This window comes from Mobula birostris, chromosome 26, assembly GCF_030028105.1.
Source record: "Mobula birostris isolate sMobBir1 chromosome 26, sMobBir1.hap1, whole genome shotgun sequence".
Classification (NCBI taxonomy): Eukaryota; Metazoa; Chordata; class Chondrichthyes; order Myliobatiformes; family Myliobatidae; genus Mobula; species Mobula birostris.
The window spans coordinates 51,740,321-51,751,988 of record NC_092395.1 but is presented as its reverse complement, the minus strand read 5'-3'; positions in this window follow the sequence as shown (position 1 = coordinate 51,751,988).

Here is an 11,668-nt window from a genome sequence, read left to right as displayed (position 1 = left end):
GATACAATTACTAATTTGAAACCCTTCCATAATGGATCTATATCTAATACTTATGGTATGTTGTTGGGAATGAGAAATAGTCCTTTAGACAAAATTTAAAATCTCTGAGAACAAGATTTACAGATTCCAATTTCTGAGGACACTTGGAATGAAATTTTTAAATTGGTTAATACCTCATCGTTATGTGCCCGTCATTCCCTTCTACAATTTAAAGTGGTTCATAGGCCCCACATGACTAAAGATAAGCTCTCTCGGTTTTATTCGGATATTATCTCCCTATTGTGATAGATGTAACAATGGAGAAGCTTCACTAATCCATATGTTTTATACTTGTCCGAATCTTGAAAAATATTGGAAGGAAGTATTCCAAACTTTTTCAGTGCTTTTTAAAGTAAATTTTAAACCTAATCCTCTGACTGCCTTATTTGGTATTGTTGGAGGAAATGATATTATTTTGGAGACACATGATCTGCATATTTTGGCCTTTATGTCTCTTATAGCCAGGAGGGCATTGTTGCTTAAGTGGAAGGATTCCACTCCACCTACTCATACTCATTAGTTAAATGATGTTATGGCATGTTTAAATTTAGAGAAGATTCGCTGTTCAATTTCTGAACCTAGACAAGATTTTTTAACATTGTGGGGACCTTTTTTGATTTATTTTCAAAATCTTACCTTACCTTATAAGGTAACTGGAGAATGCACCCTAACAGGTGTATGTAACAAGTAATTTCTGGTTTGTACCAGTGGCTTCCAGGAAAGACTGGATGGCAACCGAGGAAGGTTGGTGATGCTGGAGAGACAGCTTGCCTCCAGGAAAGACTGGCACAGGCTCACAAGGCTAGCAAACTTGTGGGCAGCACTCGCGAGAGGGCACCACTCAAGCTACGACTGAACACAAAGAGCAATACCCCCAGAGTCTCCCGGGAGAGGATGAGAGACTCAACGGGACGGTCATACCGGCAACGGTCAGGACAGGAAACACGACTACGAGGAAGCTAAAGCAAACAACACTGACCAGAGTGGAATTTATGGTAAGGTGTCATTGCAGGAAAGTCTGCAAAAACATCAGAGGGCTCAAGATACACCAAAGCAAGTCTAGATGTGGATCAATGGTGAACCAAGTGCAGCGCACGGAGTTAGTGTCTGGTGAGACGAAGGAGAATTCCAGCCAGGAAGCACCCCACAGAGCTGAAGATCTCTCTGCACTTGAGTCACCTCAGCACCAGACAACAGACCTAGTGAGTTCCTCTTCGGCCACCCCAATCCATTCGTCAAGGAAAGACAGGATCAAATGGGCTAGATCGTCAGACAATGTCGCCTGGATGCAGTTTGATGATGATCTAGACAGCATCCTGGAAGTTGCCTTAGCAAGTCCAGTACACAGAAAGATCGACTCACTCATAGCCATAGCGTACAATCTAGCTAAGGAACGATTTGGCCTAATGGAGCGGAGAAACCAGCCCGAGTTACCACGGCAACCAAATAGGAGGGAAATGGAGATTCGTTGCTTGAAGGCGCTCAACAAGAGGTTTAAAACCAGCTCACTGGCTGAAAAAGAAGGTATCAAGGACTGAACCAGTATGCTGTGGGAAAAGCTGTAAAAACTCCGGAGGGCGGAACATCTACTACAGCAAAGAAGGAAGAAAGAGAAAAGACGAGTGCAGTTTGTGAGAGATCCATTCAGCTTCACCAGGACTCTTCTCGGCCAACAAAAATCTGGTTTACTATCCAGCTCGAAGCCAGAGGTAGAGGAGTTCCTGCGGGAGGCACACAGCGACCCACGGAGGGGTCCGGGACTAGGAACCAATCGGGCTGTGCCTAGACGAGAAAAACCATCAATTGAGCTGAATGTGAAGGAGCCTACATGGCAGGAAATCCAGGACATTATCCGGAAAGCTAAAGCATCAGCTGCCCCAGGCCCAAGCGGCATACCTTATAAGGGGTATAAGAAATGCCCAAAACTTCTTCGGAGGCTGTGGAAGGTCATGAGAAAGATCTGGGCCAAAGATACTATTCCATCGTTGGAAATTGGCAGAGGGATGCTTTATTCCAAAGGAAGAGGTTTCTTCCAAAGTTGCCCAGTTTAGGACAATTTCTCTCCTGGATGTGGAATGTAAGATTTTCTTTTCTTTGCTCGCAAGAAGGCTGACTTCTTATATGACGTAGAACTGCTATATAAACACATCCATCCAGAAAGGTGGTATTCCAGGCTTTTTTGGGTGTCTGGAACACACCTCAATGAGCAGCCATTTGATCCGTGAGGCCAAGCAGAAAAAAGGTGACCTAACAGCTGTCTGGTTAGACCTCGCGAATGCCTACGGGTCTATTCCACATGACCTCATCCTAGTGTTACGTAACCGGCAACAATGAATATTAATCGAGACAGGTTTTATGAAAACAACCAAACATTTATTAAACACATATAAACGATAAGGGGAAAAAAAAACAAAGGAAAACTTTAACCGGAGATTAAACAGGTTCGCAGCCGTTCATCAGCTCCACTCGACTCTGGTTCTTAAAGCGTTAAATGCGAAAACAGTTCTTAAAGCGATACAGCCAGATATAGTTCTTAAAGTGATAACTTCGAAAGTTCGACAGTTTTACACATTCAATTGGGAGAGACTTCTCTGGAGAAAGATTTCTTCACCGATGCACCTTTACTGCTGGTTCTGTCCACAGTATTCCCGATGCCGAAAGTAAACGGTTTAAATCAACTGACCTTAAATTCCTTTAGAGAGAGAGAGAGCCTTTTTGCATGTACTCATTGCGCTATTGCAAGAGTTATCTCAATGCAGGTTCTCTTCAATGAAGATTCAATAAGGTCGATCCTTTATTAAACTGCCAAACGATGCCAACTTCTCTCGATCCTTCACTTCGATGAATTCTTCACTCTCCCTTCAAAGCTGTCGGAATTGAGTAAATTGGCATTTCCAGCCACAAATTTCCAGTCCAAATACAATATCTTGTAAGAGAACGCACCTTCCGTTTTAAAAATGAAACTGCGTCACGAAAACAAACACGCAACAGAAACAGAGGCACAACACGTTCTACCTGGAAATCTACAAACTCAAAAACCCACTGCGTCACCTGAGTCGACCCTTATATAGTCACAGGGCACATGTCATCACGTGACCTCACATCGGCGGGAAAATCACATCAGGTGACCTCCAAAAGACCATTACGTCATTCTCACAAAAAAAAACGGATCTGCTTGAGCATGTAACCCTAGAAGGACTTGACCACTACTACATCCCAGTGGCTATTCGAGACATGATCACCAGCTACCTTGGAGGATTCAAACTTAGATTTACATCACCCCATTTCACATCCAGCTGGCAGGACCTCCAGAAGGGGATTCCAACAGGGTGCACCATCTCCCCCATCCTATTTATTATGGGAATGAACCTCCTAATATCAGCAGCAGAAGTTGTAACCTGTGGCCCAACGCTGGAGTCGGGCATTGTTCAGCCGGCTCTACAAGGATTCATGGACGACATCACTAAAACAACTGTGTCACATGTCCAAGCAAGATGGGTATTGGAAACCCTGGGTAATATAGCCACTTGGGCGAGGATGTCCTTCAAGGCCAAGAAGTCCAGGTGCATGGTGATCAGAAAAGGCAAAGTTACTAGCAAGTTTAGCCTCCAAGTTCAGGGTGAGGTCATCCCTTCCATCGAAGATAACCAGATAAAATAATTGGGGAAGTGGTTTCATGTGTCACTGACAGATGAGGCCAATGTCACCAATGCTGTGAAGCAGACAGATGAATGGCTGAAGAAGATCGACAAATCTGGACTTCCGGGTAAATTCAAGACCTGGCTGTACCAATACGGCATTCTGCCCAGGCTTCGCTGGTCCTTCACACTTTATGAGTTCCCCATGACTGTCGTAGAGGGCATCGAGAGGAAAATCAACAAGCATCTGTGGAGATGGTTGGGAGTTCCCCCAAGCTTCTCTTCAGTGGGCCTCTATATTTGTTCTGGGCAACTGCAGCTTCCCCTGTCATCTGTTGTGGAGGAATTCAAGGTGGCAAAATACAGAGCCTTATTAAGCTTGAGAGATTCCAATGACATCTTGGTAAAGCAAGCAGGCATTACAACCAGATCTGGGCGCAAGTGGGCAGTCAACACAGCTGTGGAGGAGGGAGTGGGTTCTCTGAAGCTGCGAGATATCATCGGCAACCCCTGTGTTGGGCGGCAAGGCCTTGGCTCAGTTCACTTCCAGCAGTGGGGAAACACAAGCATAAGGAGCAGGCGAGACATGGTACAGGCAGAGGTACGTATCCGTGAGGAAGAGAAGCGGATGTCAAAGGCAGTGGAACAAGGGTCCCAGGGTGCCTGGACAAAATGGGATCTGCCTAAGCGCAAGATCTCACGGGCAGAGTTATGAAGACTGGAGCCCTTCCATATTTCCTTCCTCTTGCGATCCGTGTATGACACCCTTCCTTCACCATTACATCTGTACACATGGGGGATGAGAGAGGACCTGAACTGTAAGCTCTGTGGTCAAAAGGGCACACTGGCTCATATACTTTCCGGGTATAAAACAGCTCTAACTCAAGGACGGTATAGGTGGCACCATGATAAGGTGCTTCTGGCTCTTGCTGACACACTAGAGCGGGAGAGATGCAAGAAGAGGACGGCTGGCACAGATTTGAGGAAGGCCATCACCTTCATCAAAGAGGGAGCCAGGCCTTTCATAACTAAACAACCAAAGCCCAATCTGCTGCTAACGGCCAGGTCCTGGGAAATGAGGGTCGATGTGGGAAGGAGGCTGCAGTTCCCAGATGTGGTGCACACAACGCTACGCCCAGACATTGTACTGTGGTCAACCGAAGACAAGAAAATAATTCTGGTTGAGTTGACTGTGCCGTGGGAGGAGGGATGGGAAGAGGCCCAGGAGAGAAAGGCCTTAAAGTACCAGCCCTTAGTGCAGGAGTGTAAAGACAAGGGATGGCAGGCATGGTTGTTCCCTGTGGAGATCAGCTGCAGAGGCTTCCCAGCCAAATCAGCATGACGGTAGTTGTCAGATCTGCACCTGGACGAAATGAGCAAAAAACAAGCAGCTCGTAGGATGGGGAAGAGGCAGAACGAGCCTCTTGTTGGATTTGGAGTAGGCGAGAGGAGGGAAGCTGGAAGCCAGGAGCAGATGGGCAGTGATGGCCACCACTGCTGGCCCACCAACTGGAGAGTGTCACGGTTAAGGGTCGAAACACCCTGTGAAGGTTGGGAACCACCTGATGACATCTGCTCCTTATAAGGTAAATGGAGAATGCATCCTAACAGGTGTATGTAACAAGATATGCTATTAAGCACAGATGTTGGCTAATAATATGTTTTACTATATGTTAGGGATTTTTTTTAACCAAACAGCTGTTTTTTTTTCTGGTAGTGGGTTTAGTTTTTTTTGTATAATAAAATTATCTCCTTTCAGTATTATGTTTCAATGTAATTTATATGGATACAGAGTAATGAGACTATATTTGTGATTCCAATATATTGTAATCGATATATATTATATATCCTACTGTACTCTGTATTCTTTTATGTAAGAAATCAATAAAAATATTCAAAAAGAAAGAGGTTGGTAGCCCCTCAGCTGGACAATTTGTTCAGATGCCTCGATTCCCAAGCCACCACCCCCTCTAATGATCATAAGCAGTGAAACTGTCCACACAGACAGCAGACTGCTTGTTCACGGGAATTAAAGGGACAACTCCAATACTTGGTAGACTGGGATAGATATGGTCCAGAGGAACGGTGTTGCGTTCCATCCAGGGATATTTTGGACTCCTACCTTATTTCAGAATTCCATCATTTACATCCATATAGTCCTGGGCTGGCCGTAGGGGGAGGGGTTTTTGGGTCGTCGGTAGAGTATTCTGAGGACTAATTTGCTTTTTTTTGTATTCTCTGAATTTTATTAATTATAAGACCATACAATATAGGAGCAGAATTAGGCCATTTGGCCCACCAAGTCTGCGCTGCCATTTCATCATGGCTGATCCATTTCCCTCTCAGTCCCAATCTCCTGACTTCTAGTAATTATAATTGTCTGTATTGTTGCACTTTGAGTTTTTATGGGTTACTGTTAATGTCTTCTCTAGTTTACATTCAAGTTGCATTTGTCCTTGAATACTTGCAATTAATTCTCCTTTTCAGGTGTCCAATTAAGTATCCTTGAATTTTTGTCTCTAATTAGAATACTTACTTGTCAGCTTGTAATTAGTCTGGGGTTTTATCACAAACAAGAAAAAACCTGAAGGTGCTGGAAATCCAAGCAACATACGCAAAATGCTGAGAGAACTCAGCAGGCCAGGCACGAAAAAGAGCGGACGTTTCGGGCTGGAGTTAGAAGTCGGAGGAGGGGAGGACGAAGTACAAGGCAGAAGATGATAGGTGAAACCAGGAGAGGGGGCAGGTGAAATAAAGAGCTGGGAAGACAATTGGTGAAAGAGATAAAGGACTGGAGGAGGGAAAATCTGATAGGAGAGGACAGAATCTGAGGAGACTGAGGTCGTTTAACATCTGTCGGATGATGCTGAGGATGTTCTACGATTCTGTGGTGGCCAGTGCGATCATGTTTGCTGTTGTATGCTGGGGCAGCAGGCTGAGGGTAGCAGACACCAACAGAATCAACAAACTCATTGGTAAGGCCAGTGATGTTGTGGGGATGGAACTGGACTCTCTGACGGTGGTGTCTGAAAAGAGGATGCTGTCCAAGTTGCATGCCATCTTGGACAATGTCTCCCATCCGCTACATAATGTACTGGTTGGGCACAGGAGTACATTCAGCCAGAGATTCATTCCACCGAGATGCAGCACAGAGCGTCATAGGAAGTCATTCCTGCCCGTGGCCATCAAACTTTACAACTCCTCCCTTGGAGGGTCAGACACCCCGAGCCAACAGGCTGGTCCTGGACTTATTTCCTGGCATAATTTACATATTACTATTTAATTATTTATGGAGCAACCGTAACGAAAACCAATTTCCCCCGAGATCAATAAAGTATAACTATAAGGCCATAGAGGAAAGGGGAGGAGCAGTAAGGATACAAGGCGAGAGAGTGAAATGTGAATTCTGAATAGTGAAGGGGGGGGGGGGAAAGAGTTCAATTACCGAAAGCTCAAGAAATCGATGTTCATGCCAGTAGGTTGGAGGCGACGCAGACAGAATATAAGGTGTTGCTCCTCCACTCTGAGTATGGCCTCATGGCGGCAGCAGAGGGGCCATGAACTGACATGTCCGCCTGGGAATGGCAGACATCCCACTCTGCAAAAGCTCATTTCAGGGAGGTAGCACCATCAATTTGCGGGAGACTCCCGGAACTTCCGGAACTTCCGGGAGAGGTGGGATGTCTGCAATAGAGTAGCTCCTGAGCAGCTAGCCAGCTAGTTTAAATAATGTTAGTTATGCTAATGAACGAATGACACCTGTTAAACTCACCTCAACATGTCCTTTACAGTCTTAACCCACCATGGGCAATAGAAAAGTCACTGTTGCAAACAACGCAGTGAGCAACACTGTCATTATTTTTGACCCCTATTAGGCAGAGGTACACTTTAGGGTAATCTGGGGTGATGTACATTTTATATTTTCTTTTTTTGGAACACTCTCCCATGGCGCGATCTCTCTCGGGAAAAAAAAAAGATTTCCGGGACATTGTATATAATTTGCAGGCATCAGGGAGCCACTATTGATATGCGGGAGACTCCCAGAATTTCCGGGAGAAGTGGGATGTCTGGAATGGGAAGTGGAATTAAAATGGGTGGCCTCCGGGAGATCCCACTTCGATTACTCATGCTTTCCGCCACGAGTAAGTGCCTGCCCTCATGGTTTCCATAACTCTGGGATTCTCTCTCTGCAGCCTGCCACCCTACTCTGGATCTTTTCATTGTTAAGTGCTGACGAAGCAACCGTCAGGACTTTATCAACTCTCCCTCCCCAATTCTAAACTCACTCCTTCCCAACGCACTGCTTTCCACTCTCTCCGCACTAATCTCAACCTCACCAACAAACCTGCAGATTAAGGGGGTGCTGACGTGGTCTGGTGAACTGAACTCTACCTTACTGAGGCTAGACGACCCTCTCAGACGCGACCTCCTACTTACCCCCTTGCATAGGACCCCACTAAGGAACACCAGGCCATTGTCTCCCACACCATCACTGACCTGTTAACTCTAGGTACCTCGCATCCGCTGCCACTAACCTCACAGTTCCCTTACTCCTCACCTCCCGTTTTTATCTCCTACACAATCCTGCCTGTCCAGGTAGACCCATTATTTCTGCTTGTTGTTGCCCCACCAAACATATATCTGTATACCTCGACTTTGTTTTATCCTCCCTGGTTCAGTCTCTTCCTACCTACATCCGTGAAACTTCACACACTCATGATCTTTTCAATGATTTTAGGTTCCCTGGCTCAGATCATCTCGTTTTCACCATGGATGACCAGTCCCTATACATCTCCATCCCCCACTAGGAAGGCCTCAAATCTCTCCCCTTCTTTCTGGACACCAGACCCAACCAGTTCCCCTCCATCATCACTTTCCTCCGTCTGGCAGAACTGGTCATCACTCTAAATCTCTTACCTTTGGCTCCTTCCACTTCCTTCACACAAAAGGTGTACCCACGGGTCCCAGCTATGCCTGTATTTTTGTCAGCTATTTGGAGCAGTCCATGTTCCAAGCCTACACCGGTATCACTCCCCAACTTCTCCTACGCTTCCTGCACCCATACTGAGCTTGTCGACTTCATCAAATTTCCCCCAACTTCTATCCTGCCTTCCAATTTATCTGGTCCATTTTCGACATCTCCCTCCCATTACTCAATCTCTCTGTCTCTATCACCAGAGACAGCTTACTTACTGATTTGTTTTATAAACCCACTAATTTTCACAGCTACCTGGACTATACCTTTTCCCACCCTGTCACTTGTAAAAATGTCAACCCAATTCTCTCAATTCCTCCTTCTCCACTGCATCTGGTCTCAGGATGAGGCTTTTCATTCCAGAACTAACGAGATGTCCTCCTTCAAAAAATGGCTTTCCTTCACCATCACACAGCCCTCACCCACATCTCTTCCACTTCGGGCACATCTGCCTTCAACCAATCACCCCACCAGGGATAGGGTTCCTCTTGTCCCCATTTACCACCCCACCAGCCTCCGCGTCCAGCACATAATTCTCGATAACTTCCACCATCTCTAATGCGATTCCACCCCCCCCAACCCCCGGCTTCCTGCTTTCCACAGGAATCAATTCATACATGCCTTCCTTGCCCATTCATCCCTCCCCACTGATCTCCCTCCTTGCAAACAGAACAAGTGTCACACCTGCCCTACACCTCCCCTCACGACCATTCAGGGCCCCAAATAGTCCTTCCAGGTGAGGCGATACTTCAATCTGTGAGTCTGTTGGGGTCAACTACTCATCTGGTGCTCCCAGTGTGGCCTCATATATCAGTGAGATCCATCGATTATTGGGAGCCTACTTCCCTGAGCGTCTTTCTAGATCTTTACTTCATATCACCACCCATTCCACCTATCACCTACTCCCCCCTCCACCTTCCTACTCTCACCTCTTACCTTTTTTCTCCAGTCCTGACGAAGGGTTTCAACCTGAAACAGCGACTGTTTACTTTTCTCCATAAATGCTGGTGGAATTCAGCAAGCCAAGCAACATTTTGTGTGTGTTGTTGGGGTTTTATCAGCTGGGTAGATTCTTTGTACTCTGGACTGTATTTAAGCAAGCAGTGCTAACCTCTCATTTGCTTGATCGTCTTGATCCTTGTCTACTGTAGTTCTGGCTGAGTTACCCAAGACTTGTAAGTTCAAATGCTGTGTTAGTGTTATTCAATCCTTCTATGTGACCCTGTGCTTGGGTCCAAAGATGCAGCATGATACCTTATGTGCTGACATGGGAGAGGGTTTAAAGGAAATTCACAAATGATTCTGGGATATGATGAGTGTTTGATGACTTTGGGCCTGTACTCACTGGAATGCAGAAGAATGAGGGGGGTACTCTCACTGAGATCTATCAAATGTTGAAAGGCCTCCATAGAGTGGATGTGGAGAGCATGGTTTCCTATGGTATGTAAGTCTAAGACCAGAGGACACAGCCTCAGAATAGAGGGATGTCCATTTAAGAACAGATGAGGAGGAACTTCTTTAGCTATTGTGGTGAATCTGTGGAATTCGTTGCCACAAGTGGCTATGGTGGCCAGATCATTGGGTATATTTAAGGCAAAGGTTAATAGATTTAATAGATTCTTGATTAGTCAGGGCATGAAGGGATACGGGAGAAGGCAGGAGATTGAGGCTGAGGGGGAAATAGATCAGCCGTGATGGAATGGCATAACAGGTAATTTTTGTTCAAATCCATATCTTATTATGGAGCGTTTAATGACCAACTGCACTGAATAGAAAAGTATAGACTCATGCAGCACAGCAACTGGCTCCTTAGCCTAACTGATCCATGCCAACTATGATGCCTCATCCAAGCTAGTCCTATTGTCAGCATTTCACCCACGAACTTCTAATCCATGTACCTGTCTTTTGAAGTAGTTGTACCACCTCAATCAATTCCTAGTACAGCTGATTCCACAGATAAAAGTTGACCTCTAAGCCCTCTAGTTCTTGATTTCCCCAACCATAGAATAAAAGTGCCTTCACTCAATGTCCCCCATGATTCTACACATATGTATTGACCAAATCTCAGTCTGATACTCCAAGGAATAGTCATAACATATCCAACTTCTCCCTATAACTCAGTCCAAGACCAGGGAATATTTCTTTATTTTCTACACTTTTCTCAGTTTAATAACTTCTTTCCTATAGTAAGGCAACCAGAGCTGAACATAATACAAACTATGCAGCCTCACTGACATCCTGTTCAACCCAATGTCTTGACCAAAGCATTCAAAAGGTTTCTTCACCACCCTGTCTGCCCGTAACTTCACTTTCAGTGAACCATGTACTTGAACTCCAGTCCCTCTACTCTACACAATCTAGGAGATCTTAAGTGTTCACTGTGATTGTCTGACCTTGATGATTTTCCAAAGTGTAACATTTCAAGTTCTATTTGTTATTCTGCAGCTGAGTTAGCTGATTAAGATCCCCCTATAACATTTTTAATGTGGCTCTAATTAACTCTCTCTCATTCCTGCCTAATAATTGTAATTTGTCCTGTTCCAATTTGCGTTATAAGGAGGTTCCAATCTGCGTTACAACAAACTTGAACTGTTTTTTCTGGAGTAGTGAAGGCTGAGAGAAGACCTGATAGAGGTATATAAGATTATGAGAGGCATAGAGTAGACAGCCAGTATCTTTATCCCAGGGTTCAAATATCTAATGTTAGAGGATGTATATTTAAGGTGAAATGGGATAATTTCAAAGCTGTGCAAAGCAAATTTATTACACAGGGAGTGGTAGGTGCTTGGAATGTGCTGCTAGGGATGGTGTTTAAGACCCTCTTATGTAGGAACATGAATGTGCAGAGAATGGAAGTATGTGTACAATGGAAAGGCAGAAGTGATTAGTAACTAGGTTCACTGTCATAGGCTGAAGAGCCTGTTCCCATGCTCTACTGTTTAATGTTCTAGTGAACCTGATGAAAGTTAATACCTGCATCATTCCATGCATATAAAATGGAGCACCTCAATAGTTA